The following is a 27,835-nucleotide window of genomic DNA, read 5'->3' as shown; positions in this document are numbered from 1 at the left end:
AGGCAAGCAGACCAAGAAAATCAGGGAAGGAAATAATCAATATAGAAACTTCACTTCCAATACATGAAAAAAGCATGGACTACTCGTGTTGAGAGCCTATCGACCAAAGCGCCAGGCGGAATCACACCCTCACCACTCGGCAGAGCTTTCCCTGGTAATACCAGCTTCCACGATTGCTTCTCCCCGGACAAAACTATGGCGTCCCAAGATTTCCCTCCCTCACTTTGCTTCTGGCGGGAATACGAATCAGACAAGAAAATTTGCTTCTTGGCGTTCATTTGCTTAACTGATCTGACGGAGAAAAATGAATTACAGCCGTCTCCTACCCGATTCACCATTTTCCAGGAAAGGACGTCAGGAAGCAAGGACAGCGTCTGAGTGACGTCACCTTCCCTTGCTGGGTGCGGCTGCTGCCGACCTTGAATGTGAGATTCCCTCCTGGACATCCTCCCTCGGTGGGTAGGGAAGCCTGGAGGGCAGATGTGCCCAGAGGGACATGCCCCTCACAGCGCGAGCCCGGGCGAGATCCCTGCCCACTGGCCCGTGTGACGGACACGCCGCCTCCTTCCGCTTCTGCAGCGGAGTCGCGACTCCCTCACCGAGCACGTGTGAGGCTGAACCCCAGACAAGTGGGTTAACAGCACGCCTCCCGGAACAGCTCCCGTTTGCTTCATCGCCGAGACCTTTAAAGGCAGACGCCTCAGGCGCGGCCACTTGTGACCCTTCTGCCACCGTCCCGTGTGCTGTTCTTGTGCGTGAGCTCACCTGCCCTGCTTCCCCCGTGTCCCAGCTGGGCATGCGTCGAGGAACGCGAGCGGGCCGTGCGCTTCCCACGATGGGGTGGCAGCTCCTTTAAATGTGTCTTTCCTCGTCCGTGTGACCGTGGGAAGCAGGTTGACGTTATCCTGGGAAGGGACGCCAGCCTTCATTTTCGAAACGTAGAACAGCCCACCCAGGTAAACAGGCAGATGTCCAGTGGGAGGTGCGGGTGTCAAGGATGAGCCGGCTGGCTCCCCACACAGGAAGGAGAAGAGGGAAGGAGACCTCGCTCTGTCAAGCCAGTGGTTATCACATTCGGTGGTCGAGGACCTCGGCGGGCTGCCTTGATCTTCCCGACACGGGAACAGCTTCTTCAGAAGGAAGGGGAAGAGGCGGTTTGTTTGTTTGGGGTGGGGGGCGTGAGAGAGGAAGGCGGCTCAGCCAACAAGGGCACGGCCTCCGCCACATGGCCCGCGCACCCTGGCGTCGGTACCTCCAGGGAAACGGGGCTTTGGTGTGGGATACATGTGCCTCAGCTCCACACCCACGGGCCTCTGAGCACCGCCTGCCCTCGGTTCTCAGTCAGTGGCCACTCTGGGCACAAGGGAAAACCTCAGGCAGAGAAGCGTGGGTGCAGAGGGACGCCGTCTCTTGTCACCGGAGTGGGAACAGGGAGGCTGGCCCAGACCCTCTACCCACAGGCATGGAGACAGGCGTGGGTGTGGAAAATCAGGGGCCGTATGCTCAGAGTCGACAATGGCAAGACGGCAGCAATAAGGGGGAAACACAGGTGCAACGTAACGGAGGCTCTCCTTACCCTCACCAACGAGAAATCTGCTCCCAAAAGCGCTGAGTGAGAACGGCACCATTTCTACAGTTGGTACCTGGCCTCTCCCTGGTTTTTCTAGGGTCGGGATAAGGTATTTTGGGGGCTCTCGGATCACTTTTTCCTGGGGGAGTCTGACTGCAGGGGTGGGTGGCACGTGGGTCCAGCCTGTCCTTCCTCTATGGAAACATCGGGGCTCAGGTAACGTCAGAAGCTAGAAAGCTGCCTCGCTTCCTCGAGCTCTCAGGGCTGCAGGGTCGGTATTAACTCATGTCTCAGGTACTTGGTGACCTTGGAAGGGTGTGCTTACTGTTGTGATGCGAGTTTTTCCCAGCCCAGCCAGAAAGCCAGGCAGGCTCCAGGGACAGTGGGGCTGTTCTGGGCGGCACCCACCGGATGGGATGTCCTGACTCTGTGGGCACCGTGCTCCCTGGAGCCCACCTGGAGGTTGGCTCGGGGGCTGGCGTCCAGGACACCCCATCAGATAGCCTGCCCTGCCGCAGCGGGAGCACGCAGATGAGTCATGGGCCGCCCCGGTGCTCCCTGGAGAGGAGGGTGCTTCCGGACCTCAGTCCACAGCCAGGCTGTTGCCGCTGATGCAGGTCCCTCCTGTTTGCCTCTTTCTCAAGATGCCGTGAGCTCACTCGTGCTGTTGCTTTTCTGACAAGCCTCCAGCTAAAATTCAATGTGAACGTGGCCAACAGAGCTGCCTTTCACCCTAAGACTCAGGCTTTCGGTGCTCGTCAGCGGTCAGCACTTGTTGGCATTTCGCCTCTCTGTTTTGTTCTCCCCGTTACCTCTGCCTCTGTGTCCCTCTCCTGCCGTGGCCATGACAGTCACCTCCCCCCTCGAGATGAGACTCTCCTGAGTTTTCAAGGATACATGGTAAAACCCACTCCTGGCCTTGCCGTGAGCTCAGCAGATTCCCCCATTTCCTGGAACGCGGCCTAATTTCATAACTTTCCATGTACTTGGCAAAGTATAGATACCTCTTCGTGACGGACTTATTCTCACAGCATAAAACCCATCAGAAGTGTGGGTGCAGTGGGATTTTAAGCTTCTGGGTGGCAGCTGATACACCACTCTCAGGACCCGCTCTGATCTAGTAGCTGGTAGACACACGTGGCTACTCAACTTGGGCCGAAATTAAACAATAGAACTTAAAATTCGGTTTCTCCATCTCACATGTCAGGTGCTCAGTAGCCACGAGTGGCTGGTGGCCACCGTACCTGATAGCACAGATCTAGAACATCCCCATTACTGCAGAAAGTTTTGTCGGTAGTGCTTGTCCAGACTAAAATGGTATTCTACCAAAGGATGAACATTTGCAGATAATGGGCATTAAAGTACTTTGCAGATAATGGGCATTAAAAAAAAACATATTCAGTATCACATGGCCATTGAGAGACATTAAAATTCTAAACTCGTTTCTTATTCATATCATCAAAAAACAACTGAGAGTTAATGGTTGTTGGAAATAGCTGTACAAACATACATTAGTTGAACTCCCTACCAATCGTCCCAAAATGGTAAGTCCATCCTTCTGAATATCCAAGGGGGCTCCGTTTCAGTAGTATCATATATATTTTTATACATTTGTGTGGTTTTTCTGGTTTGTTTACACACCATAGCATTCCAAAAAAGGGGAACGTCTCACTCCGGACTATAGGATTAAAGGCGGGCAGGTGGTTGAGGGTACAACAGCAAGAAGAAGTCAGAGGGAGGCGAAAAACACACTCATGTTAAAGGGTTTTCCCTGTAAAACCAAAAGTTTCCGGGCAAACCAAATGGGGGGGATAACCGAATCCGCTGTGATTTCTCAGTGCTGAGCGTGGTGTTCGCATGTAGAGGGCGTTGCTGCTCGTGTACGTTGACCTGCGATCCGCCTTCACATCCATCCCTCTAGGACTTTGCGCAAATGCCCCCCACACTGCGCCGGGCCCACCAGGCCCAGCAGCCCGTCCTCCTGGCTTGGCTTTGCTCCAGAGGACAGACCGCACGCACGTGTGCACACGTGTGGTCTGCCCCTTCCAGACGCAGTGTAAGCCACACGAGGAGCGAGACTCCTTCCCTTTTGTCCACTGTTCTGAGTGTGAGAACAAAGCCACCAGTGATAGCTGCTCAGTAAATACTTGCTGAATCCACAAAAGCCACTCCCATAAGGAATCTATGTGTTGGAATTAGGTGCTCAAGCTGGTAGTACCTCCCACCCGACCCCCAGACAACACACACAAGTAAATAGAACAAAACACCTTGGGACTGAGAGCTTGTTGTATAGAGATACCTGATTATTACTGATTTTATGACGAACGGTTTTAGTGTCGTGGTGCAGATTTGGGCTAGATCCCAGTGAAGAAATCACAACAGTAGAGAGCTATTGTTTACCAAGATTAGCAATAATTACAACAGAACCAGGGGCTCAAGGGGCCATCGACTCTGTCCTTCACCTCCCAACTTCTCCAGGTGGATAAATATGAAATTGAAAAGAGAAACTACTCCCACGGTTAGCTTCAGACATCTCTTAAATTTGAGTCTTAGTTTGAAAATCATCATTTGCCCATGAGTGTCCTCAGTGGCTGAAGACAATAGAAACAGCTCCTGCAAGGGGGGGGTTGGGTAGCGGAGCAGCTCCCGCATTACACCGAGAATGGCCCGTCTCGACCTCCGTGGCGAAGCAAATAGCCTGTCCTGTGGGTCCAGATCGTCGGCGGGGCTGGAGCGACGCCCTTCGATGCCTCTGGTCGGGGACACATTTAAATTCCCCTTCCCATTGCACAGCTGTTACCATGTTTTCCAAAAAGACTCTGGAGCTTAATTTGGATTTGAGCACTTTGGAGCCTGCACGGACCTAATGAAAAACTGCACATCAGCAGTCTGGAGCCACTTCCACATCCTTTTCTCAAACAAACAACCTAATACCTCTTCTGTGAGTCAATGAATTTATTAAAGACAAACAGTCGGTCCCATCTGCAAATCCTGCAGCGTCCAGCATCTTGACTAAATGACATTTAGTCAAGTTGCAGCTCTGAGCGCAAAGACAACGGTAGCAGCCCCATCTCTAAGCCTCTGTCCCAGGGCGAACATCATTCCCAATATCCCACACAGATTCTTTGAAGGGTTTGTGCCTGGCGGACCCCAGAGGGCTTCTTCAGGATTAGTTAATAGTGAGAAAGCATCAGGCCAAATTTATGGGTTATGGTCTCCCATGATTGCATAAAAAATAAAATTAAAAGGAAGCCCCCCAAAGAATAGTTTATCAAGCGTGCTGATGGTACCCTCTCTGACAGGGAGGTCATAAAAGCACATTAGCGACCCCCCGATGGGATGTGTTTACTGGCAAAGTCAAGGAGATTGATCATTTTATCCAGGAATGGCATTTTCATTCAACATACTGTTGCCATTAGCCCGAAAAACACACTAATCATCCAAAGCATGGCTCGCAATAAAAGCAGGAAACAAGTGCAATTATCGGGGTCTTTATAGACCCAGCTCCTCATGGGATGCCCTGAAATGCGGTCTATTTATAGACTCTCTTGTAGAAATGCGTGGCTCCCCCTTGGGCCCTGTGGCGATAGGATCAGGCAGGGGAGAGTAAACAGTCTTGCACTGAGCTTGGACTGACCACGGGTGGACCTTCAGGAACTCTCCGGAGTTCCCATGCCCATGAAGTCCAGACTGATTTCTTCATCACTGACAGAACGAGTGGCCTCTTCAGACAGCAGCAGGCACGGACATCGGCCGTGTGCGCAGATCAGCACACAACAGTTTCACGTCCGCTCGAAACATCTTCCAGAGGAGGACGGTGGGGCCTGATGTTCACTGGGAACATTCAAGCCACGATTCACGCAGCCTCTGACTGTACCTGCTCGTCTGCGCTGCTCCTTCCTCAGAGGTGATGTTGATCAAGGGGCCGCAGGACGCTGGTCCTGGAGAAGGAAGTGTAATCAGCCACCTGGTGTCTGTGCTCAAAACAAGTCTAACTGATCGATGGTCAGCAACATTCTCAAGGGCGTATATCCTGGTGCTGTGACGCGATATCTGCAGGCGTGCACATGATGTCACGGGACCTTGACCGGCACATGAGTCGGGCACTTGTCTCCATGAAGTCTGGAGATACTCAGCAGCCTGCCTGAGACCACACACTTAGTAAATCCGGAGCCTGGATTAGGCACGCCCAGAACTGGAGAAGAACTCTGACCCCCATACAAGTGTCCGACCCGTCAGCCAGCCGCAGGAGGACACGGGCTGCTTCGGGCTCTCCTCCTCCCTGGGTTTCCACTCACCTGTGCCCAGACAGCCACGTGTCCACTGACAACACCGCCTGCCATCCTTCCCGCCATGCTGCGGGCCTAGTACAGATATCTCACCGGGTCAGAGAAGCTTCTGTGTCCACCCCCCGGGGCCAAGACAGCTCGTCACAGGGCCGGAAGAGACGCTTGGGCATCTTGAGACACTCCCTGGACCTTCTTCTTTTGTGAAGTGGACACAGTGATTAGTGCCATGCCCACAGCTGCGGACCCACAGGTGCTCAGTGAATGTTCTAGAAGACCATGCCTGACTGTGCATGGCATGACTGGAAGGGCCTGGGAAGGCCGCCTGGCCTAAGATGCCTGAGGTCCACTCAGGGCGGGGGGACAGGACCCAACGGCCTCCTACACCTGCGACCTGACCATCTGGGAGCATCTGGGAGGGTGTCTCACATTTCCCACCAGAATCATAAATACTGAGACAGAGTTTCTCTATTTCAGAAGGGCCGCCACAGGTGAACTTGAAATGAACCGCACGACCAGATTCAAACTTTTATAAACAAAAACGTGTCATGAAATTTCTCCCTGACCAACAGCACCACACTGTTCATTTACTCATTATTCATTTTAGAAAAATTTCCTGGAGGACCCTCCCAGCAAACGAGCATGCCGAATAGTTTAGACACACATTATTTTACCCAAAGTCGTGGTAATACAGATGATCAGATCAGAGTAGTAAAAGAAATAATGGATAACAAGTAGATAATTATCAGACTGTGTCCTGATTTTGATACCAAGGATGAAAAAAGTCATGAAAAAGAATTAAATTAAAAATGTATGCATTACCTTTTTTTTAGCCATGCTGCACATGCACAGAAAGAGATAAAAGATAGGAGTGTGGGGTTTGCTTCGTAAAGGGAGTTATCTGTTGGAACACAGATGGTGAGGAAGGAAGGCAACGGAGCCCGGCGGTGCTCATGAACAGGCCTCCCCAGCCCAGGCCCCCTGGCTCAGGTCTCTCGGGCCAGCACTGGGGGTGCTGGGATCCAATTCCAGCAGAACAGGCTCTTCAGTGGGAAGGCATGTGTGTCCCAAGATGCCGGGGTGGGGCGGGGGAGGTCACCTAACCTCCCTGTGACTCAGCCACCCAAACATGAAACTTCCCTTAGAGGAGAAGGGGCATTTGAGTTCTTTGTTAATAAGAAAGAAGGAAAAGAAAGGAAAGGAAAGGAAAGGAAAGGAAAGGAAAGGAAAGGAAAGGAAGGAAGGAAAGGAGGGAGGGAGGAAGGGAGGACTGAGTTTAATGTCCCTCGTGTGTGCCTTGCCTTCACGGCTGTGGCTCTCTTTGACTTTATGGTCATTTGCAGACTTTCTGATTATGCAGAACACGGTTACTGAGTCAGTAGACGGGCCACGCGCTGCGTCGAGCAGATGATCTGCTTGTGACCACGCGTGTGCGTCTGCGGGACGTGGCTCCCTCGCTCAGAGACCGCACCGTTCCGCACGAGTTTAAAGACATGTTGGGCACAACATGAGACTATGACACACTAACATCTTCTTACCGAGCAGCGAAAGTCAATAGTAAAACTATTCAAAGAGATTTCCAGATACTGAAAACACGAAGCTTTACAAACCTTCGCTCCGATGTCCTTGCTCCTCCCCGTCAGTCACGGGCTGCTGGCAGCTGTCCAGGGCTGGCGGGCAGCCTGCGGGTGGGACTCTGCCGCAGCCCAGCCACGCGGCTGGAGCAGAGAGGCGCCTCCCAGTGTCCCCCGACTGGGGAGCTAGGGCATGAATGCTACACGGGAGCACAGACGCCCCAGCACGCTCTCTCCCCACGCTGGCCGCGCTGCCCGAGTGTCCTTCCAGCAGCCGCGACACAGACTACCCGGGCCACGGCAACTGCCTTGGGCTCCGTACAGAGGCCCTCCAGTCTACACGCCATATAACAACATGAGATAATTTACACGAAGTACGCCCTGGCTGATGAAAGGCATCCAGAATGGAACGAGTACCCATCTTCTTGCTTGGTTGAGGCTCCTCGTGGCTTTCGAAAGGAGGGGGAGTGGGGGAGAGGTGAGTCTCTGAGGTAGCAGCACCATGACGGGGTTGGGGGGGGTGGCCCTGCCAACGAGGAGGAGGGGGCAGGTGGGGGGGGGTGAAGGGTGAGAGGATGAACCAGGCTGCAGAGGTGGGGGGCAAAGAGGCAGAGGGCATGGGAAGCTGGTGCCCAGGCCGAGGCCAGGAGAGCCCCCAGTGTAAGGAGCCTGCAGCCAGCACGTGGGCCAGGGCCTTAGGTCAGCAGGTGTCTGGTTCCGTGACAAGATAAAGCCCAGATTCTTGCATGAAGGGCACTGGCCACCTTCTCTTTTAGAGTCAACCCTCCGAGCCGTCCTCGTGTGGCCGGGAACTGGACAGAGCCACATATTCCTGGATCCTTAACGACAAAGGAAGTACAAATATACCGAGCACATGCAGCTCTTCACTTGGGGGCTATTGTTCCGCCTGGTGGTTTTGAGTTTGAAGCAAACACGGGTGTAGACTCTCGTGGAAGAGCCACACAGACTACGCATGGGAATCGTGAGCAGAAAGTACCCAGCTCCCGAGGTTACAGGAACTGCTTCCTTGTGTTCTTTGACAAAAATCCCTCACGGAAGCTTGAAGTCTCTTTGCCGACAGTTTAATGTATACGTATCATGGCGGAAGGGGTGCGATTTAATTAACGAAGCCCTGGATGGTGGATGTAGACACTGCCTTCTCTTAGCTGCTTCTTCTGAGTTTTGCAGTGCACATTATGTATGCATTTAGGCTTAATCTTACTGCCATTTGCTAATGTCTTTCCAAAAGTTATTTAAAACATAATTAAGATAATATGCTCGATTGCGGCAGGAAAATATAGGAAATGAATAAATGGTAAGAGAAAAGACACAGCACCATATGGTCCCGCCATTACTGAGATCTATCCAAAACACAGACATCTCAACAAAATTTATTGGAAAATAATTCCTTCTTGCATGCATAAAGATTATTTTTATGCAATAATCAGACACCGTGATCCCATTTCTTTTTCTATTTGACAGGGGTTGCGAGGGAAAAATAAATGCTAAGTCTGTGCGGCTTGGCAAACGGATGATTTAAAGCCCCAACTGCACCCCCGGTAGCGAGCTTCCCGAGGTGAATACTCCTGGGGTCTCAGGTGTGAGGGTGCCGGCTGGAAGCAGGGCGGGGAGTCCCCAGCACAGGGGCCCCCTTGTGGGTGGCCACACTGGCGCTTACCTCCTTTTCAGAGACACTCCTCCCGTGGGCTGCTTACGTCCGGTTCTCAGAGCAGGAAGGCCTAAGAGATCTCCAGCATTAGGGGCCGTGTGGTCTATAAAACCACGGTGTCTCTCTCTGCAGAGACAGACCAAGGGCGCGTGCACGCATGCACACGCATACACACGCTTCTGCACAGATCGGAATGAAATCTTGTCTCCTGGTGTGGCTGCAAGAGACACAAAATAAAAAGGGCTGTGTGCGGTGTTTTAGGAAGCAACGTGTCTTTAGCACCACGGCTGGGGTGATTCAGCATGAAAGGGCTCAGCCGCGCAGCTGGGGCCCCGGCCACCCAGGGCTGGGCCTGGCGAGTGAGCAGTCCTCTTTCTTTGTGGACACAGCAGACGCCGGGTCCGTCCTCAGTGACTCATGTGGAGGTGCCCTGGGCATCCCCGCCCTGCAGACGGACCTCGCTGCCAGTCACTGGCTCCGGGGTCCCACGAGTGCCTCTACGGTTTTCAGGCCAGGCCTCACCAGGCTGTTCCCCAAGTGGAGTATGTGCCCGTGGCCTGCCTGGCACCAGGGCGGGTAGAGGCCGCTCAGTTCAGCGGAGTTCTCAGAAAGAAGAGAATACAATCTTAATTCTTAATCCTGCCCTCTGTCCAGCTGATTAACAAATCAAATGGCTTTGTCCTTAGTTGAGACACTGAATTTCTGGCCTACAGGTTCTTGTCAGCAACGAAAACCTTGAATTCTGTTTTCTAATCCTCCTGAAATGCCCAGTGGGGAGAAATTATATTTATGGAGGATTGTCTGAAGGGCATGGAGTCCATAAATCCCCCTGGCTAGTTTACATTTTACCCTTGGATCAAAACAGACTGCTGGAGAGCGATATATTTGAGCTGTCTTGATTGGAGCCCTCTGTGGGATTGCTTCTTTGTAAATTGTTGTTTTTAATTGAATTAAGGATAGTTGCAAGAAACAGATCCATGCGATGGGTTGGGTGTGTGTGTGTGCTCACATGCGCACGTGCCTGTGGAGACAAGGTCATTCTGATGTCGGGGAGAGGATTCATTCGGGCCATTTACTACCGTGCAAATGTTTGGGTCCCGCCTTCAGTGAGTCTGTTCTGGGTGGACCAGGGCCCTTCATTTCCTCATGCTATCAGTGCTTCTGACACAAGGGTCTGGGGAACACATGGGTGACTGCCCTTGCCCTGGAGAACCTGCAGAAAACGCTGGGTACTTAACTCTAGAAAAAATCATGCACAAATTCTGTAAACCATTCCAAGAGAATCAGAAGGATTTCCACAGATACCAAAATGAAAACCTGTTTGTTGCAGAAATGTTTAAGCTGACCCCCTGGTTAAAAAGTCATGCCAGAGAACCTATCTCCAGGCTTCAGGGGCAGCAAATCCAGTGTTCTTTCAAACGAGGGGTTTGTTTTTATTTTACGATTATTGTGAATCTTGTCAAAGATGATAATTCCTTTGCATTGGTGCTGAGGAAGCTCTTGTCTACATGTGCAAACCCACCTCTACCAGCCGGACAAGATCACAGTGTTCTTATGGTGTATGCCTACTGTACTCAGTTTATCAGCTTAACCAAAATTTTCTTTGCACAATTCATCCAAAACTTGTTTTTGTCCTTTTCTGCTGTGTTTCCAAATAAGGAAAGATATTTTATCAATGAGGTCAGAGAACTTATGTGCGATTTTGAATCGGCAGATAGGTTAATATTTAAGTCAGTCTCAAAGTATCAAGATGGGGCCTGGGAATCTCCCTTGTCTGTGACATGTGGCCTTTTTTGATAGCTCTGAAAATAGAATCCTGACTGGAATGCCAGTCTGTTCTCTCTAATTCTCTAAATAGAGACAGACATACAGGACTTTGATTTATGTAACCACGGTTGGCTTAAAAACCTTCAGATCACAGGCAGACAACGAAAATAACAGGACACACCAGGCAGACAACTAGACATGAGGGTGGCCGGTGGGGTGTGAGTACAGAGGGTGTCAGGGACTATGGGGCTGGACTCAGAGCTGGACTCAGGAGGAGACACAGGCTTGAAAGAACTCCAGTTTTTCAAAAGAGACAAAAATCTAGCATTCTTAGGTAAAAATATCCTAATAGAGAGTATGATGCAAAATCAAATGTTTCTTGCAGGCCACATGTAGCCTGTGGATTGTCACTTTGAATATCTGCTATGTATGGATGAAAGGAACATGGAGATCACTTCTTTGTGGAAACGGAGGCATTGGGGAGCGATGGGAGAGCACAGTCCTTTCCCACGGTGAACGATAGTAGCTGATTATTTTTTATATTAAAATACTGGCATTATGTGATTTCCTGAATTAATGTTACCCTAAAGTGTTTATTTTGGTTTGGATGGAGTAATGACCCTGTGGTTTCATGAAGAGCCAAATCTAAATAATCAAACTTATTCATTAGGTAAATTCTGGAAGAATCACAGAGGAGGGATTCATTAGCTTTTACTGTGGTGTTTGTGTGTTCTATGAGAAACTCTGTGAAGGGATATTATGAAAACTACTCAGGAGAATTTGATTGTTTTCTCATTAATAATCATCTCCAGGATTTATTTTCTTCCATTTACATTTTTTTAAAATTAGGAGTAAGGTCTTCCTTATTTCTTCTCAGTGGTTTCTTCTAACGACATTCAGACACTTGTTGAAAAGTTCAAGTCAGATTTTCTTCTGGCTCTACTCTATAAATCTTACCCTTTCATCATACAAGTTTTGGTCATGTGTTAGCAGATGACGGTGGAGCCTTATTAAAAGGTGACGTTGGGGGTAGTTTTACACCTGGGTAGATGCCGTTTGGGTTGCAGTTCATGGAGATTTGCTATCTCCACCGTGCTACTGGGGAGCTGGTAGATCAAGATGTATGACTCTGCTGTGTCATGAGCCAGTGAGAGACTCTATTTAAGTTCTTCTTCCCAGAGAAGCCATTACTGAGTTTTAGTAGCAGCATATCTAAAAACACGTGCTTGATTAAGGAATTTGCTTAAAGGAGATGAGAAATGGGGGGATGGAATCCACAGTTTTGGCCCCAGTGTGGGTACACTCTGGCCACATGCAATATCTCCCTGCCCCCAGGGCTTACCGAGTGAACAGGAGTGACTGAGAGACTGCCTGGGAAACAGTGTCAACCAGAACATTCCAAAACATTCAATGAACAACGTAAGCCATCTGTAGAGACATGAAACTAGGTTTGTAAGAACCTACCTAAAGGCATTTCTGATATGCAATTGCATGTGTGTGCATGTGTGTGTGCATGTGTGTGTGTGTGTGCAGAGCAAAACTGTGCATCAGGGAGGAGATAAAAGTAAGGGAAAAAGAAAGAAAGAGGAAAATACATTCCCAGGGTCTATCAACATTTTTCAAAAAAATTTTCCTGCTACTATCTTTTCTCCACCTCCAAATGTGCAATTATATGTGTGAAGTGGTTATTTATATATATAAGAATATATATTTATCCTACATGTGATTATATGCATCCATATATATTCATCTGGATTCATTAACATATGTTAACTGATGTAAATGGAAAATAGAAACAATATTTAGAAGTGTCTACAGTAGAGGAGAAATTGAGTCTCTATCATTCTTTTTTTAATTTTTTTAATATTTATTCATTTTTTGAGAGAGACACAGAGCCTGAGCAGGGAGGGGCAGACAGAGAGGGAGACACAGAATCCAAAGCAGGCTCCAGGTTCCCAGCTGTCAGCACAGAACCTGACGCGGGGCTCGAACTCACAAACAGCAAGATCATGACCTGAGCTGAAGTCGGACACTTAACCGCCCGAGCCACCCAGGTGCTCCAACAACGGAATTTTTAACTTTTTTTAAATGTTTATTTGTTTTCGAGAAAGACAGAGACAGAATGCGAGTGGGTTGGGTCAGAGAGGAAGACCCAGAATCCGAAGCAGGCTCCAGGCTCCAAGCTGTCAGCACAGAGCCTGACGCGGGCTCGAACTCACAAACTTCGAGATCATGACCTGAGTCAAAGTGGGCCACTTAACCCACTGAGTCCCCCAGGTGCCCCAAGTCTCTATCATTCTTGCACAAGGTGCTTCTGTCTCCATGTGGCTTCACGGTAACCTTCCAAACATGTGCCTTCTGGCTCCTGTTTATGAAGCTACTCCCTCTTTCACATCCACTAACTATGCCAGACACATTCCCATAGTTGAGTACAGGCTAATGGACGTTCTGCTTTTAAAAGTTTTGCCACTTGGTTTTTTTAAATTATGAATTGCAACTGACATATAGACATGCATAACATACACATCACGCGTGTACAACACTTCTGTACACATGCTCCGGCCAAGAGGTGAGAGTCTGTCAGTCCCCAGAGCCCCCTGTGTCCCCTTCTGAGTACAACCCTCCCCCTCCACCCTGGAGGAGCCTACTATTTTTTCTGACTACCATTATCCTTTCTGGTTTTTTTTTTATTTTTTTTTTAACATTTATTTATTTTTGAGACAGAGAGAGACAGAGCATGAATGGGGAAGGGGCAGAGAGAGAGGGAGACACAGAATCCGAAGCAGGCTCCAGGCTCTGAGCCATCAGCCCAGAGCCCGACGCAGGGCTTGAACTCACGGACCGCAAGATCGTGACCTGAGCTGAAGTCGGACGCTCAACCGACTGAGCCACCCAGGCGCCCCTACCATTATCCTCTTTGATTGTAGTTTTACCACTATAAATATCTCTAATAGTTTTACCACTATATGTATCTCTAAACTATATAGTTCAGTTTTCCCAGTTTCTACATTTCATGTAAATATGCATGCCTAAATTCTATTGTTTTAGCTCTTTCACTTATTTGTGAAATGCAGGCATGTTGTCCCATGTAGCTCTTGTTTGCTTTCATTGTTGTGTCTTGTTACATTAAATTTGGAATTCTGCAGATGTACTGAATGCACACCACTGCCATTTATTTATCCATTCTAATGTAGGTGAGCATGTGGATTTTTTCACTGCTTGTTTTTACAGACGATAGTGCTCATGTATCCTGGAGCACCACTCATTCATATTGTTAGCAACGGGATTACTTAGGCATAGGATATGTGTCACTGCAGACTTACCAGACAATGACAAACAGCCCCCTGAAGCATCTACTGACTTATACGACCACAAGCAACGAGGGAGACTTCCTATTGTCCTACCTGTGCACAACCATTTTATCTCATGAGACTTTTTCATGTTTGTCAATCAGGTACTGCTAATATTTCCTTACCTCTAGAAATGAGCTATTCTCTCCCAGCCTCCCCAGACATGTCAAGCCACATGTCTCCCATGCCACAGATTCCACATCCTCCAAGGAGCCTTCTCCACCTCACCAACCACATCAACCCCCTCCTTCCATGTCTATGGAATTACACTCAATTACTTCTTCATTTAGTCAAATTGTACAGATTTGGATTTTCTACTCGATATTTCAAGTGTGTGTTTAGAATCGCCTTGGTTAACTTATAAACTATTAAAAAGCAAAAGTGATATTTATAAATATTTTTTTATTTCACACAGAACAAGTTACTTTTAAAAGGTAATTCCAGTTGAAGAGAGATTAAGGAATAGTATTTAAAAGCATAATTGGTGATAACTTGTGTGTGTGTGTGTGTGTACTTGTATATAATTACATATATATGTTATACATGTTATATAACTATATATAATAGGTGTAGTTAACTTATGAGTAGTTTTGTACTGAATATTATAAAAGAAAGAGGAGCAACAGCCAGTTAATGAACAGAGAGGAACTGATGGGTTAGAAAACAATTTGTAAATGAACCTTTATGTTACATGAGCTTGTTCCAAAATCCACCTCAAATAAAAGAGTAAATTTTCTGCATATTTCAGCAAACTTATCTAGAAATTTCTTTAGTCTTTAAAGTAAAGAGCAGCGATAAATGTGCAGTATCCCATGATTGGAGGCACCATGGCCAAGTGGTTAGGAGCACAAATTCTCTAACTGAAAAGATCCCTATTCATACTCAGAATCCTCCAGTTGAGAGCTGCACTTCCTCATTACTTAACCTTAATGAGCTTGGCTTTCTGCTTGCAACATGGGCATTTTGAGAAGGATACTATGTGCAACCCACAACTTCCGAGACAAGTGTTGTTGTTGTTGTTGTTGTCGTCGTCATCAACATCATTACTCTATTTTATACGTGAGACAACTTAGGCTCACAAAGCTTAAGCCTTAAACCAAAAGCTGATGATTGCTAGAGGTAGGACTGGACCTAAAGTTCTCTGGGTCTGTACTCTAAGTCTTTGCCACAGCATCATGGTGTTATAAATGCCTATTGTAAAACGCCTTAATGTTTTCTACTTTCTACTTTCACCTCTGTTTCTACTTCATGTGTTAGCCAAACAAGCCAGAGTACAAAATAATGTAACCTATCCATTGTTCATAGCCCAGTGTTTATTGGCCTCCATAAGATAGAAGTCCACTTACATGATGGTGATGCTGCTGATAATGGTGGTAGTGATGGTGATGATGGTGATGATGACTATGGTGTTGTTGAAGGTGATAATGTCGAAGGTGATGATGGTGGCGATGGTGATGATGTTGATGGTGATGATGACGGCGGTGATGGTGATGGCAGTGATGATGGTGATGACGATGAAGGTGATGTTAAAGATAATGATGGTGGTGATGGTGATAATGGTGGTGATGGTGATGTTGAAGGTGATGATGATGATGATGGTGATGGCAGTGATAATGGTGGTAATGGTGACGGTGCTGACGATGATGGTGATGATAGTGATGTTTAATGTGATGATGACAGTGATGGCGGTGATGGTGACGATACTGATGCTGAAGGTGATGGTGATGACAATGAGCGCCATGATGACTAGAGAGGTGTGTACTTCTCTCCAGATCACACAGCGTGATGAGGTTCTACACCCTTTCTAATCAGCGATAGGAAACATTTCGGAAGCTCACGCATCTTACGACTGAAGCTCCTCCAAATCTTTTGCAAGACAATGTTCTGACCAAATATAGCATTGGGGCTGGAATTCTTTTCATCAGTCTAGGGTGTACATGTTTAAATCCATTGTGGAGTGGCACCAGATTAGATTTATTTTCACTTGGCAGCATAACCTCTGGGACTCTTTTCACTGAATTCAGAAATTACGAGCTCTCCTTTTGTCCTTAGCAAGGTAGAAATTCTCTGAAGGATTTCATAAATAAATGTAAAGGTGAACTTCTTGATATGAATTTTACATATCTGACATACAACTTGGATATTTCCTCTAGCATGGATCTCCAACTGGTTGCTTTTTACTGGTAATACTCTTAAAGCCACGTGCTGTAACTGAGGAAATACTCTTGCAAGATTGATTTTTGTAGCAAGACTTAATGCAATTCAGATTGCCAATTTCTACTACTTATGCTGAAAAGCAATTTTCAAATCAGCCGTATCATATGAAAACTGCGGTCTAAAAACTATTTTAACCAGAATCAAACTATTTAATATTAGTGGATAACCCAAGGCTTCCTACACAGAAAAATACAAGTTATACCTGTGGTTTGGTTGAGAATTTCAAACGACAAAAAAGAGAGAGCCTTAGAAAACCACTAAACCAGTGAAAGCTTCTGGGATTTTCGCCAGAAGTAACTCAAGAATTTCAATATAGGAGAGATTTGTAGTTGGGCAGAGGGTAGTATGGGAAGCGGTTTGTCTTGAAGCTGAACTAACCCACCAAACACACTTTTTGGTAGATTATAAATGTATTTAGGACTGGCTTGGGGCACACAGTGGGCATTTAGGAGGTCAAAGGCCTCCGTCTCACCCCTTGGCCAAGTCTGCATTTCACATGTAGGACTTATAGAGTGAACCGAATTCCACGCGTCTGTACAGTTCCCCAGTCTCTCTAAAATGGCACACGAGTGTTGTCACCTGGCTGCAGCACGTCTGCCTTATTTCAAAAGCGGTGGGACCGAGGCACCCAGGCAGTTGGTGCTCTGCCAAGCTGAAAATAACATTTAACAGGCTTTTAATCTACTGTGTGGGTTACTGTCCCCATGAGTGCTGTTGTAGTCCACAGATTTAAAAAATCAGAACAAAGGGTTATTTTCACTTGGCATTCATAGCTGGTGGTGTTATTATTGTGGCTTTAGGAATCAAACGGCGGCTCCCTAACAAGTGCAGAATTTCCATTCACCACCTTCACAAATACGCCCATATTTAGCAATAAACAAGACACAAGATCCAGACAGGACACTATTTCAATCAAAGCGGGGTGATTACCCTCAGACCAGAGCTGATTTTCAGAAGGCGACGTGGATGCTGTCTCATGCCGTTAAGCTTTTAGGGTCTGTTTACGGCAGAAGAAATTACTGGAACAAAATGCAGACCGAGGGCAGGGCCGCACCTTATAGGGTTGTGCTCCCACCACTGAGTGCTTAGTAAATACTTGGTAAGTGAATGAATCAGTCAGTTAATTACTGAGTAAGCGGGTCTCCACAGGCCACTGGGAGGACCACGAGCAGATCACCAGGAAGCACTGACAAGAGTGGACGCAGTTCCCTTATCCTCACGGAGCTTAGTCTCTGTGCTGCACAGAGATACAGACCCGTTTGGCATTGTGTCCTCCTCTGCACCCTCCTCAGCATCCATGATGCTGACCTGGATCTGTCGTGATCTAAAACCAGGATACGCAGACTGAATGCAAAATAGACCCGAAGAAATAAAAGGTGAAACGAACTGGCCACCTGTGAATTAGCAAAGAAATAAAATAAAATAAGGAATGTTATGTTTTTCTCCAACCTGCACCACCTAAGATTGCATAAATAGCAAAAATACATCATCGAATGCAAAAATAAAATACTGTGATAGATATTGTGTTGCCAAAATTCTGAATCTTGACTTTTTCACTCGGGAGGAAATTTTATTCCTTACTTAGCAAAACCGTGCGTTAGGTAGTCACTGTTCCATGGCGGAAGTTCTGATGAAGCATTTTTAAGCCCAATGAACAGAAACAGAAAATGTCACATCGCGTCACTATGAATCGTACGCTTATGGCCTGTTGGAGTCCCGCTATGGGGGGGGGGGGTGGGCAGCATTCAGTATGGCCCGGCCTGGCCGGTCCACGTGCAGCGCTGTTTCCACCCAGTCTGCGCCCCATGTTTACGGTGCTCCCCTCTCCAGGGCACTTGGCACGGAGCCCAACGCCTCCTCCCATCCTACAAAGTCCTGGCTCCCTTCTGACCCCCCCGCCCCCCAGGGACCCCAGCTTTCCCTGCCCCTGAGGGACTCACCAAGCTTGGAGACACCCGCATGGTGGGGAGAGTTTCCAGGATGCACAGACCTACTGCTTCCCTGGTCTGCCGTCTGTGGAGTGCCCCCCTGCCCAGCAGTTAGCTGTCTCCCAGGGCACAGACATCTGCCCTCCCCTATGCTGAGGCCAGCAGCCCAAAATCTGGGTGTGAGCAGGGCTGTGCTCCCTCCAAAGCCCCCAGGGGAGGGCCTTCCCGCCTCTCCCAGCTTCTGGGGTCTTGCCTCCCACCCCACAGGCACTCTCCCTGGGGGTCAGGGCCCTTCAAAGCCCCCGTGACCTCAGTCACCTTCATGGGTGACATTGGCAATGACCCTGTGTCCTCCCTTCTGATGCACTGGGGGCCAGGCCTCCCACAGATCTTCCCGGGGGGGATGCCCGAAGCAGCCGTGTACAGTGTGTCCCAGCTCATTGTTACCGAGGACCCGCTTAGCCCCTTACACACACTTACTGCACCTGCTATATCCTGCCCGCTCATGTCGCGGCTCACTCTGTGTCTCTTGCACTAAGCTCTCAGCTCCATGACAGTGAGAACCTTCTCGGCCCTGTTCTCTGCCCAGTTCTCTAAATCAAACAGCAGAGGCGATAGATGCACAATGAACGAATGATGCTCCCGTCACAAAATAAACTTACCACCTCCCCAGAGGGCCAGTGGGATACGATACCACCACGTGGAGGGCTAGAGAACAACGCTCACTGTGCCGCATTTTACAAATTAAAACCGGCTTCCTCGTGCCCCAGCTAGACGTGCAAGGGATGTACTCTCTGCTTCTTCACGTGGAAATGAACACTCGGCCGCAAGCGGCACAGGTGGGCTTGCAAGCGGTTTTGTGGCTGCGCTGCCCTCCCCTTCCTTCTTTCCTGAGAGATGCTCAGGGCAGGCTCCCCATCCGTGGAGGACTGTGTGGACCGGTGGGGCGGGGGAGGTGGCAGGGGGCCCTCAGGGCCACCGCCGGCCAGCGCGCCTTCCCCAGGACAGCGCTCTAGGTTTGGGACTGTTTACTAAAAGTCCCCACCACTTGTCAGGCGGAATGACCAGTGAGGTGACAAGAAAGAGAAGCCGGGAGAGAAACAATGGTGGCCACTCACTCGTGGCCTCCACCCGGCATTTCCTCCGCGCTGGTACGGGGTTAGGGTCTCCCCGTCCCGAGTCTTATCTGGGCTGTAGAAGTGCTTTTTGGGAATTTTGGAGACTGGTCAGGGTGAAATAGTGGAGACGGTTTTTCCCCGAGAATTACTGTGCAGGAACCTTTCCTACGTTTATGTTTACTTGCGGGCAGAGATCCCTGAGCTTTGCGCCCCCTCCATTGGCGCACATTGAGACACTGCTCTGGGAGTGCGCGTGAGGTGCCATGAAGACACTGTCCCTCCAGGGCCAGGGAAAGGTCATGTCTGAGGGCATAGAACAACATGGGAGGCATGTTAACGCACAGACGCCACCAGATGGTGTAGCCGGCCGGACCTAGGGCTACAGTGTGCAGAATCTTCCGGAAATACACAGTTGTATCCCATCAAAAGACAAGGGATCAGATGAACCCATGGTCCCCACAAGTAAATGACAGGCTGCTCAAATGTGTCAGGGTTAAAATGTCAGGGAATCATTCTGGCGAAGGAACGGGCAGATTGGGGAACATTTGGCCGCGGGCCCTCGTGCAGACCTGAGAATCTGGAGAAGTTAGTGCTAATGGGTCTGAGCCGCGTGGTTGTGCCGGCCGGCTGCCCGGGTTCCACGTGCCCAGAACAGAGCCGTCTGTCTGGAACCTGGCAGGGAAGCCTCTTCGTGGTTCTCAGAGGGGAGTGCCAACACCGTGTGCACAGCCCCCAGTGTGCTCCTAGCCCGTCCTGGTTTGCCAGGAAGGACGCATTTCCTGAAACACCGGCCCGTCAGGCCGCGTCCCCAGGGTCCCCAGAGCCAACATGATGTTTGCTGCTGGTGGAAAGCAGATAAATGTGTCCCTGGTTAGAAGAAGCAGTTCAGGGATGTGTGTTTTGTGTCGGGACCCCATCAGACGGACGGACACACTGGCAGACGTGGGACACCCTGAACTTCCCCGCAGGGCTCAGGCCTCCCTCCCAGGGGGCTCACTGATGACGGAAGGGGCCTGCGGCCTGGCCAGGCCAAGGATGACACAGTCTTGGGAGGAAAACACATTTCAGTGGGGTCCCACAGTTGCACTGGTGCTATGTGGGCATTCGTCAATTTTCACACCAATTTGGTAATGCTCTCCCTGACGGGCACTCTTTAGGAGAGGCCTTAATTAAGATTTCTGCCTGCAGCAAATCGTACGAACCGCAATACATCACACTACAGCAGCACAGACACAGATCATTGGCCACTCAGACCCACTCATATGGTGTGAACAAATATTACCATTTTCATTTTGCCGTGGATCATTTTGGAATATGATTAAAAAGGCAGCACCAACTGTAGGAATTTTACACATTCATTTTTCACCAAATCTGAGAAAATGCCTGCATCTTTGAAAAGAAAGGACTTGCCTCGAAAGTCTGTAACGTAAGTTGTAGAGTCGTCGTGGGCTCAGGAGAGTTTCCTATGTGTGTAAAAAAGGATAGAATGGACACTTTATCTGGAAGGTTCTCATAAAGCCAATCTAGAAACAAAACTGTCATCTCCTCAGGGGCGCCTGGGTGGCTCAGTCAATTGAGCATCCGACTTCAGCTCAGGTCATGATCTCGTGGTTTGTGGGTTCAAGCCCCGCATCGGGCTCTGTGCTGACAGCTTGGAGCCTGGAGCCTGCTTCAGATTCTGTGTCTCTTTCTCTCTCTGCCCCTCCCCAACTTGTGCTCTGTCTCTCTATGTTTCTTAAAAAAATAAATACATGTAAAAAAATAAATAAAAAGTTAAATATATATATATATATCGTCTCCTCTTGTAACTTATGCAATTTTTGAAAAGTAAGGAGATGATACATTAATACTGAAATTAGTGCAAAGGAAAGACTCCAGTTGGCTCGAAATTCCATTAATTCCCTCCCGTCTGTTTTTCCCCTTCCTCCTGTGTGGAGTCAGGGCAAAGTCACAGCAGCTGCAGAGCCCACGCTCTGGTCATTCTGGACTCTACACGGAAGTGAGTCAGTACTCAGTTCACACAAGCCTGGAAATAGGAACTGAACAACAAACACCGTTGTGCATGCGTGCATTTATTTATTTACTTATTTATTATTTTCTTAGAATGTTTTTCCTGAAACTGTGTCTGCCGCGATGTCCGTGATTCCTTCTGCTGCTTTTTAAGTCTGACTGCATCTTGGGAATAAGTCCTATGTCCCGGCTGGAGCGCTGTGACCCTCACCCCTGTGCAGTTATGGTCTTTGGCAGAGCCTGCAGGTGGCCACGCCCATGCCCCGGTGTCCCTCACGAAGGGCACGGAAAAATCCAGACCTCCGCCCCCGAGCTCGACTCCCTCCTGCTGCCTGTGGATTTGCACCAGCCCGCACTGAACCCACCACGTGTTGTTTTTAAGTGGGGTGTGTAGACAATGTTTATTTAGTGGATTTTTTGTTTGTTTTGCTTTTTTATTTTTTTTTTAATTTTTTTTTTCAACGTTTATTTATTTTTGGGACAGAGAGAGATAGAGCATGAACGGGGGAGGGGCAGAGAGAGAGGGAGACACAGAATCGGAAACGGGCTCCAGGCTCTGAGCTGTCAGCACAGAGCCCGACTCGGGGCTCGAACTCACGGACCGCGAGATCGTGACCTGGCCGAAGTCGGACGCTTAACCGACTGCGCCACCCAGGCGCCCCTGTTTTGCTTTTTTAAATCATTTGCAACCCAAGAGCTCCAGCAACTTGAAAGTCACCGTCTTTCTGAACCCTCACTTTGCATCAGAACCGAGCTAGGGCTTGTAAAACCCTTCCTGAGCCCCACCCAGCTATCCTGTTTGATTTGGGAGGTTTCCTCCCAGAGGCCCTGGTCACAGGGAGGGCCTGGAACCCAGCTCGCCCGCTTCCTGGGACCCACTCAGCTTAGTGGGTCTGCATGACCTTGGGTCCTACAGTCACCCTAACTCATGATGCAGAGCGAGGATCGAGGGCCCCAGAAATACCAGCTGGTGAGGCTGAGCTCTGTTCCTCCTTCGTTCAACCCCCAAACCAGTACATAGACTTGGACTACCTAAATTCCAACAGTGTTAGCTCTTTCCTTGGCATTTTAAATCTGAGAACCTCACACACAAATCCAGATTTTCGGTTTCCCTTGAAATATCTAGCAGTTCTGGGCCACTTCCCCCGTGGTAACAGGTGCACCCGGCCAGTCCTCACTAAGCCCTGCTTTCCCCAACATGGAGGCTGTTCATCACTTCCACACGGGCACTTTTTCCCAAGGGAGAGAAGACCTCTGTATGACCACACGTCTCTCCAAATAAGAAAGTAGCACACAGGCAAAGAAAAAGACAGTGGAGCATGGCGGTGCAAGAGCGGTCCTGGCTGATTAACAAAGCAAACCTGCACCCAGGTCCAGTTTGCTGAACGCGTGCCCGCGCCGACCCACCCCTGCACATAGTTGGCTTTTTAACCTAACCTCCTGACGTCGCGTTTGCAGCCCCGTGGTCTTTATTGTTCAGTCCACAAGGTGATTTACTCAGCTGTCCATCTAGAGTTACCCATGCGGAATAGCCACGCTTTGGAAATTAGGGAGAATAATGCAATATTCAAGAATTTGCTTCTCATGTGCCAGACAACAGACAAGATTGCTGTCACAGTTGCCATCTAGAAAATTTCCATTGGATAATCATGGGTGCCTTACACACACACACACACACACACACGTGCATGCACACGCACAAGCATACACATACACACGTGCACGCACACACGCTGCCGTTTGTCCTGCAAGGCTGGCGACTACCGTTTGGGATAACTGGCCCTGGGATTGTTCAGGGTGAATGACGAGCCCACGTGGCACCTCCAGGAATTGTGCCTTCCTTCTCTTCCTTAAATAGGGCCTGAGATGCACCAGAGATACGACGTCCCAGAACTTCCACCGGGTAGATAGACTTCAATTCCCTGCCAGGCCTTCTCAAACATTCACCTGCTGATATCTGATGATGCAGCCAGAACACGGAGGGAAAGTCGTATAGTTTTGTTTCTTGCTGGCTGACACTGGAGCACGGCGGCCAGGCCACCTGCCCCTGGAAGCCTAGATCCGAGTGGCCTCCAGCTCCCGCGCATGTATTCTGTCAGTAAATGTGAGCCCGTGAGGCACGGGGATGAACCTAGGAGACTCACTGTTGCCTCTGTTCTCAAACCCAACAACTGTGGGAAAGCCTAGTCTCCCCCGTGAGATGGAGACTCACTACCCTTCATCGGGCATGTGTCACGACAGGGGGGCAGGGCAGCACCGTGCAGACCAGATGATGGGCGTTCTCCCCATCCTCACCATGAGCCGCAAGTGCTGCAGGCTGGCAAGTTGAAGCCGCTGATGCGTACCTGCACCTGTACCTACCTGCCCACCCACATGTGCGCCCACCTGCCTACACCTGTGCCCACATGTGCGCCCACCTGTCTACACCTGTACCTACATGTGCGTGTACGTGTTCACGCAAACATACACGTGTACGTAAGTACACACATATACGCCTACATGTGTGTGTACATGTGTGCATACATGCCTATTCCTGTACCTACACATGTGTGTACGTGTGTGCCTGCATACATGTGTGTGCTTATGTACACGTGTGTGCCTACATATGTGTGTGTGCCTGCACGCGTACATCCTTGTGTGCCTACATATTTACATTCCTATTTACATATTTACCTACACCCTCACCTTCGTACATACATGTCTGTGTTGCATGAGGACACACGTGCATGTGCATCTACACAGAGACACATGTACCTGCATACCTACTTCCATACATGCCTATGTACCTACCTGTGTGCTTATACACACATACATGCACAAAGCATAGCTGCCTGTGTGCGTACCTACCTACGTAGCCACCCGCTTAGATGGAAAGGCAGACTCGTATGCTCTGAGCCATGCAGTCCTCACCGAACAAGCTGTCTGGAGAGTAGGCTGTTTTGATGTCCCGGTCGATTTAAAAACTGCACGGCCTGCTTCCTCCCCCTCAAGCCCGGGGGTCTTCCTGGAGTGGGGCAGAAAGGAACTTGGTGTCAGTGGAGGACCGGCCCAGCAGTGCTGGCGCGTGCGTCTGGGGCTCAAGACGGCTCTGCGAGGAGTCTACACGGTAACTCTTCTTACCCTGAATCACTCTCACATGTGAGCATTTAACAAATGGCGCGTGGTGAAAACGTGCGTGTTTAAAGAAAATGGTGCACGCCAGGAATTTCAGCCCTGACTTGTGCATGTGTCACTTTTCGAGGATTTGTTTCCTTTGCAGCCGAACGAGAGAAATAAAGCCTGCACGCGAGAGATAGCATTGTCCTGGGAAAATCCCGGGGATTAATGTGACGGAGCGCGCAGGAAATTGTGTTTTGGCCGTGCTCATGGGCTGCTTGTGAACACGTCACATCAAGGACAATTTGTTAAACAAGAAATATGGGGTGTGGAAACAGGAAGGGAGACTAAATGGGGAAAGGCACATCCAAGAGTAGCTTTGATATGTGTCTGTGTCCCTAACAAATGAGAGACCCACTCTTTCACTGAGTGAAGGAAAATCCTCTGATGCAGTAGCACAAGGAGACCGCGTGCACTTAAGTCACTTCCGTGTCCTCCGTGAAACTGGAGGTGTCAGGAGCCCCAGCACCGTCAGTTTGTAAATATGGCGACAGCTGAGGCAGTTATAGCAAGCGCTGGGTTAAGTGACACCCTGGCCCGGCCCTTCGCCTAAACACCTGTTTGGGCCCAGAAGGGCCGACGTGTCCTGAGGAAAGGCAGCGACACAGCAGACACACAACCAGACATCGAGAGTCACAACAAGTCAGAATAACATAGACTCGGGTGAGTCTCAGTTGGTGTTGCTATTTTCTGTGCTTTCCATCAGTCCCTCCACGTCAGGGTGGAAGAAGGTGGGCCATCTGAGAATTCCGTGGGCACCGCGTAACAGCCAGACTTTCTGGGTGCTCTCAGATCAGAACAGGGGCATCTCGTGATGGGGGGGACAAGGGGATCTCCGAGTCCCCAGATAGACCTTCATTTCTACTCAAGCAAAATGTTGTGGAAATTACTTGCTCACTAGGGAAATAAGTATTATTTTCTGTAAATATTCGGGTAGCCAGGACAAAATGACTATTAAGCTTTCTGGGAACGACCATTGAACGTAAAGTTGCCATTATGATATTACAGCATTAAAATTGGTCTATGCCAACTTAAAACGTTAGGGTCCTGTAGTTCCCGTAACAGGGTTCTCTGGATCTCGAAGACCTACAGAGGAAAGTGTCCAGAAAAACAGCTAAACAAAGCACAAAGCTGTTTGAAGCAGAAAAGACTGTCGGAATATGCCATTTAGAAATTTATTGTTTTGCTGGGCTTTACTCTTCGCATGACTTGAATCTATAATTCAAATCCTGTAAGACTTTTAGAAAAAAAGAAAACAAGAGAGAAATAAGAGGGTTTACTCTAGGTTCAGAGATGTCTTTCATCACAATAATTACCATTTATGAGAATACTGAATTCAGCTGTTAAGATCGTTTCAATGGGGAAAAAATAGAAAACGCATTAAAATCACATTGAGAAACAGGATAAAAAAGAAAAAAGGTTATTTCGATTGTGAGTCTGAGCACCTAGAAATGCAGTTTGTACGTTGAGCTACAGATTTAGCTCTGAGCTTCCTTGCAGCCAGAGTATAAAGGAAAATCTGACTGTCTTGCAATTTTGTGATCTTGCTGTCACAGGGGAAGGATCACAGTAGGGTCTCAGAAGGAGCCCAGGACACAGCCTGAGCGTGGCGGGGGTGGGGAACGGGGGGGGGGGTCATGTGTGTGTGTCACACAGGCAATCTGACGAGAAAGTAGGCCTTCAATGTGTGTGGCAAGAATGTTACACCAGAGCTGTTGGGGGGGGCAATATTTTATCCAAAATATTTTATCAAAAAGCTTTGGCTTTTTTTTAAACATTTATTCATTTCTGAGAGAGAGACACACACACACAGAGCACCAGCAGGGGAGGGACAGAGAGAGAGGGGGAGACACAGAATCCCAACCAGGCTCCAGGCCCCGAGCTGTCAGCACAGAGCCCAATGTGGGGCTTGAACCCACGAACCATGAGATCATGGCCTGAGCTGAAGTCTGACATTCAACCAACTGAGCCACCCAGGTGCCCCTGGCTTTTTTATTGAGTAAAAAATACATAATATAAAACGTACCATTTCAGCCATGTTTAGGTGGACAACTCTGTGGCAATAAGCAGATGTCATATCCTTATAGCGATGTGGGAAGATAAAATTAAGACTCGCAGACATTAAACCAGTCACAAAGCTGTTAGGGGTAAAAGCAGGATTTGAATCCAGGCGGCTCAGCACCGGACTTTACATTAACACCCAAGAAGCAATTCGGTTTCTGTGTTAGACGCTCACTTGGTTGCATTAAGGCATCGCCCTTTCTGGATATTCTCTTTGAAGGGCTATATAGCCCCAGAGGGCCCAGGGAGTGGGACTGCTGTGCCCAAGTCATGCAGAGGATTTCAGGCTCGTGCACTACAGAGCTGTGACCTCGGTGGGCAGGCCTGGCAGGCCTGTGGACGGTTCTGGGCTAAGGGTGCTGGTACGAGAGGCAGGTGCGGGAATAGCGAATATAAGTTTTGTCTACTAAAAATAGCCATATGCAGCAGGTGCAAATTGCTTGCACATCATCCCCCTTCTCGGGGAGAGGAGGGCTGCCTTTCTCAGGTACAGCACAGGCTGGAGGTGGTGGTCATTTGTCCGGGCTCAGAGGGCCAGCGATGGGGCAGAAGTGACCCCGGACTCGGCACTGGCTCCAGCATCTGTGCCCTGCTCCCTCTCAGGACTAGGGTTTCTGTCCAAATCCAGGCTGTGAGACCCCACCCACCTGTGTGGCCCAGGCCCTGTTTATCCCCTGTGTCAAGGGAGCCCCCACTGCAGAGATCCCAGCATTCCCAGCAAACATTGATCCTCCTGGGTCCACGACACAGGCAGGCTGCCTGGGTTGCTGTCTGTACCCCAAGTCCTTGCCCTGAACCCAGTCCCTTGCCTCTTGCCTAATTCCTGCCGTGAGAATTGGGCTCTATAGCCCAGCTACTCACTGGAGTTCTGGTCGACCCCAATGGAGTGTCCTGCAGCTGAGATGCTGAGATATGGCCATAGCCACACAGCACATGTGCCCCAAGCCACACTTACTAACCTCTGGACACTGGCGTGTCCCTTGGGAACGGCTCTGATGGCTGTTGGACTCCTCAGCCTGGGACTCACATGCACACAGCCCTCTCTGCTCCCCGGAGGATCCCAGTGAGTGCTCTCACGTCTGACGGCCAAAGTGTGGGATCGGGACTCCCAGTGGGCAGCCAAGTTCAT

At 49.2% G+C, this 27,835-nt stretch overlaps 1 protein-coding gene across 1 annotated transcript in view; it reads left to right on the top strand.

Moving 5' to 3' along the window:
* ADARB2 (adenosine deaminase RNA specific B2 (inactive)) overlaps positions 1–27,835 on the top strand; it is a 414,146-nt gene that overhangs the window by 179,713 nt on the left and 206,598 nt on the right. The window lies entirely within an intron of this gene.

This window comes from Lynx rufus, unplaced genomic scaffold (assembly GCF_022079265.1).
Source record: "Lynx rufus isolate CCGP_SWC_20201006 ecotype Redwood Valley unplaced genomic scaffold, mLynRuf1.p SCAF_7, whole genome shotgun sequence".
Lineage (NCBI taxonomy): Eukaryota > Metazoa > Chordata > Mammalia > Carnivora > Felidae > Lynx > Lynx rufus.
This window is presented reverse-complemented; position numbering and strand designations above follow the sequence as displayed.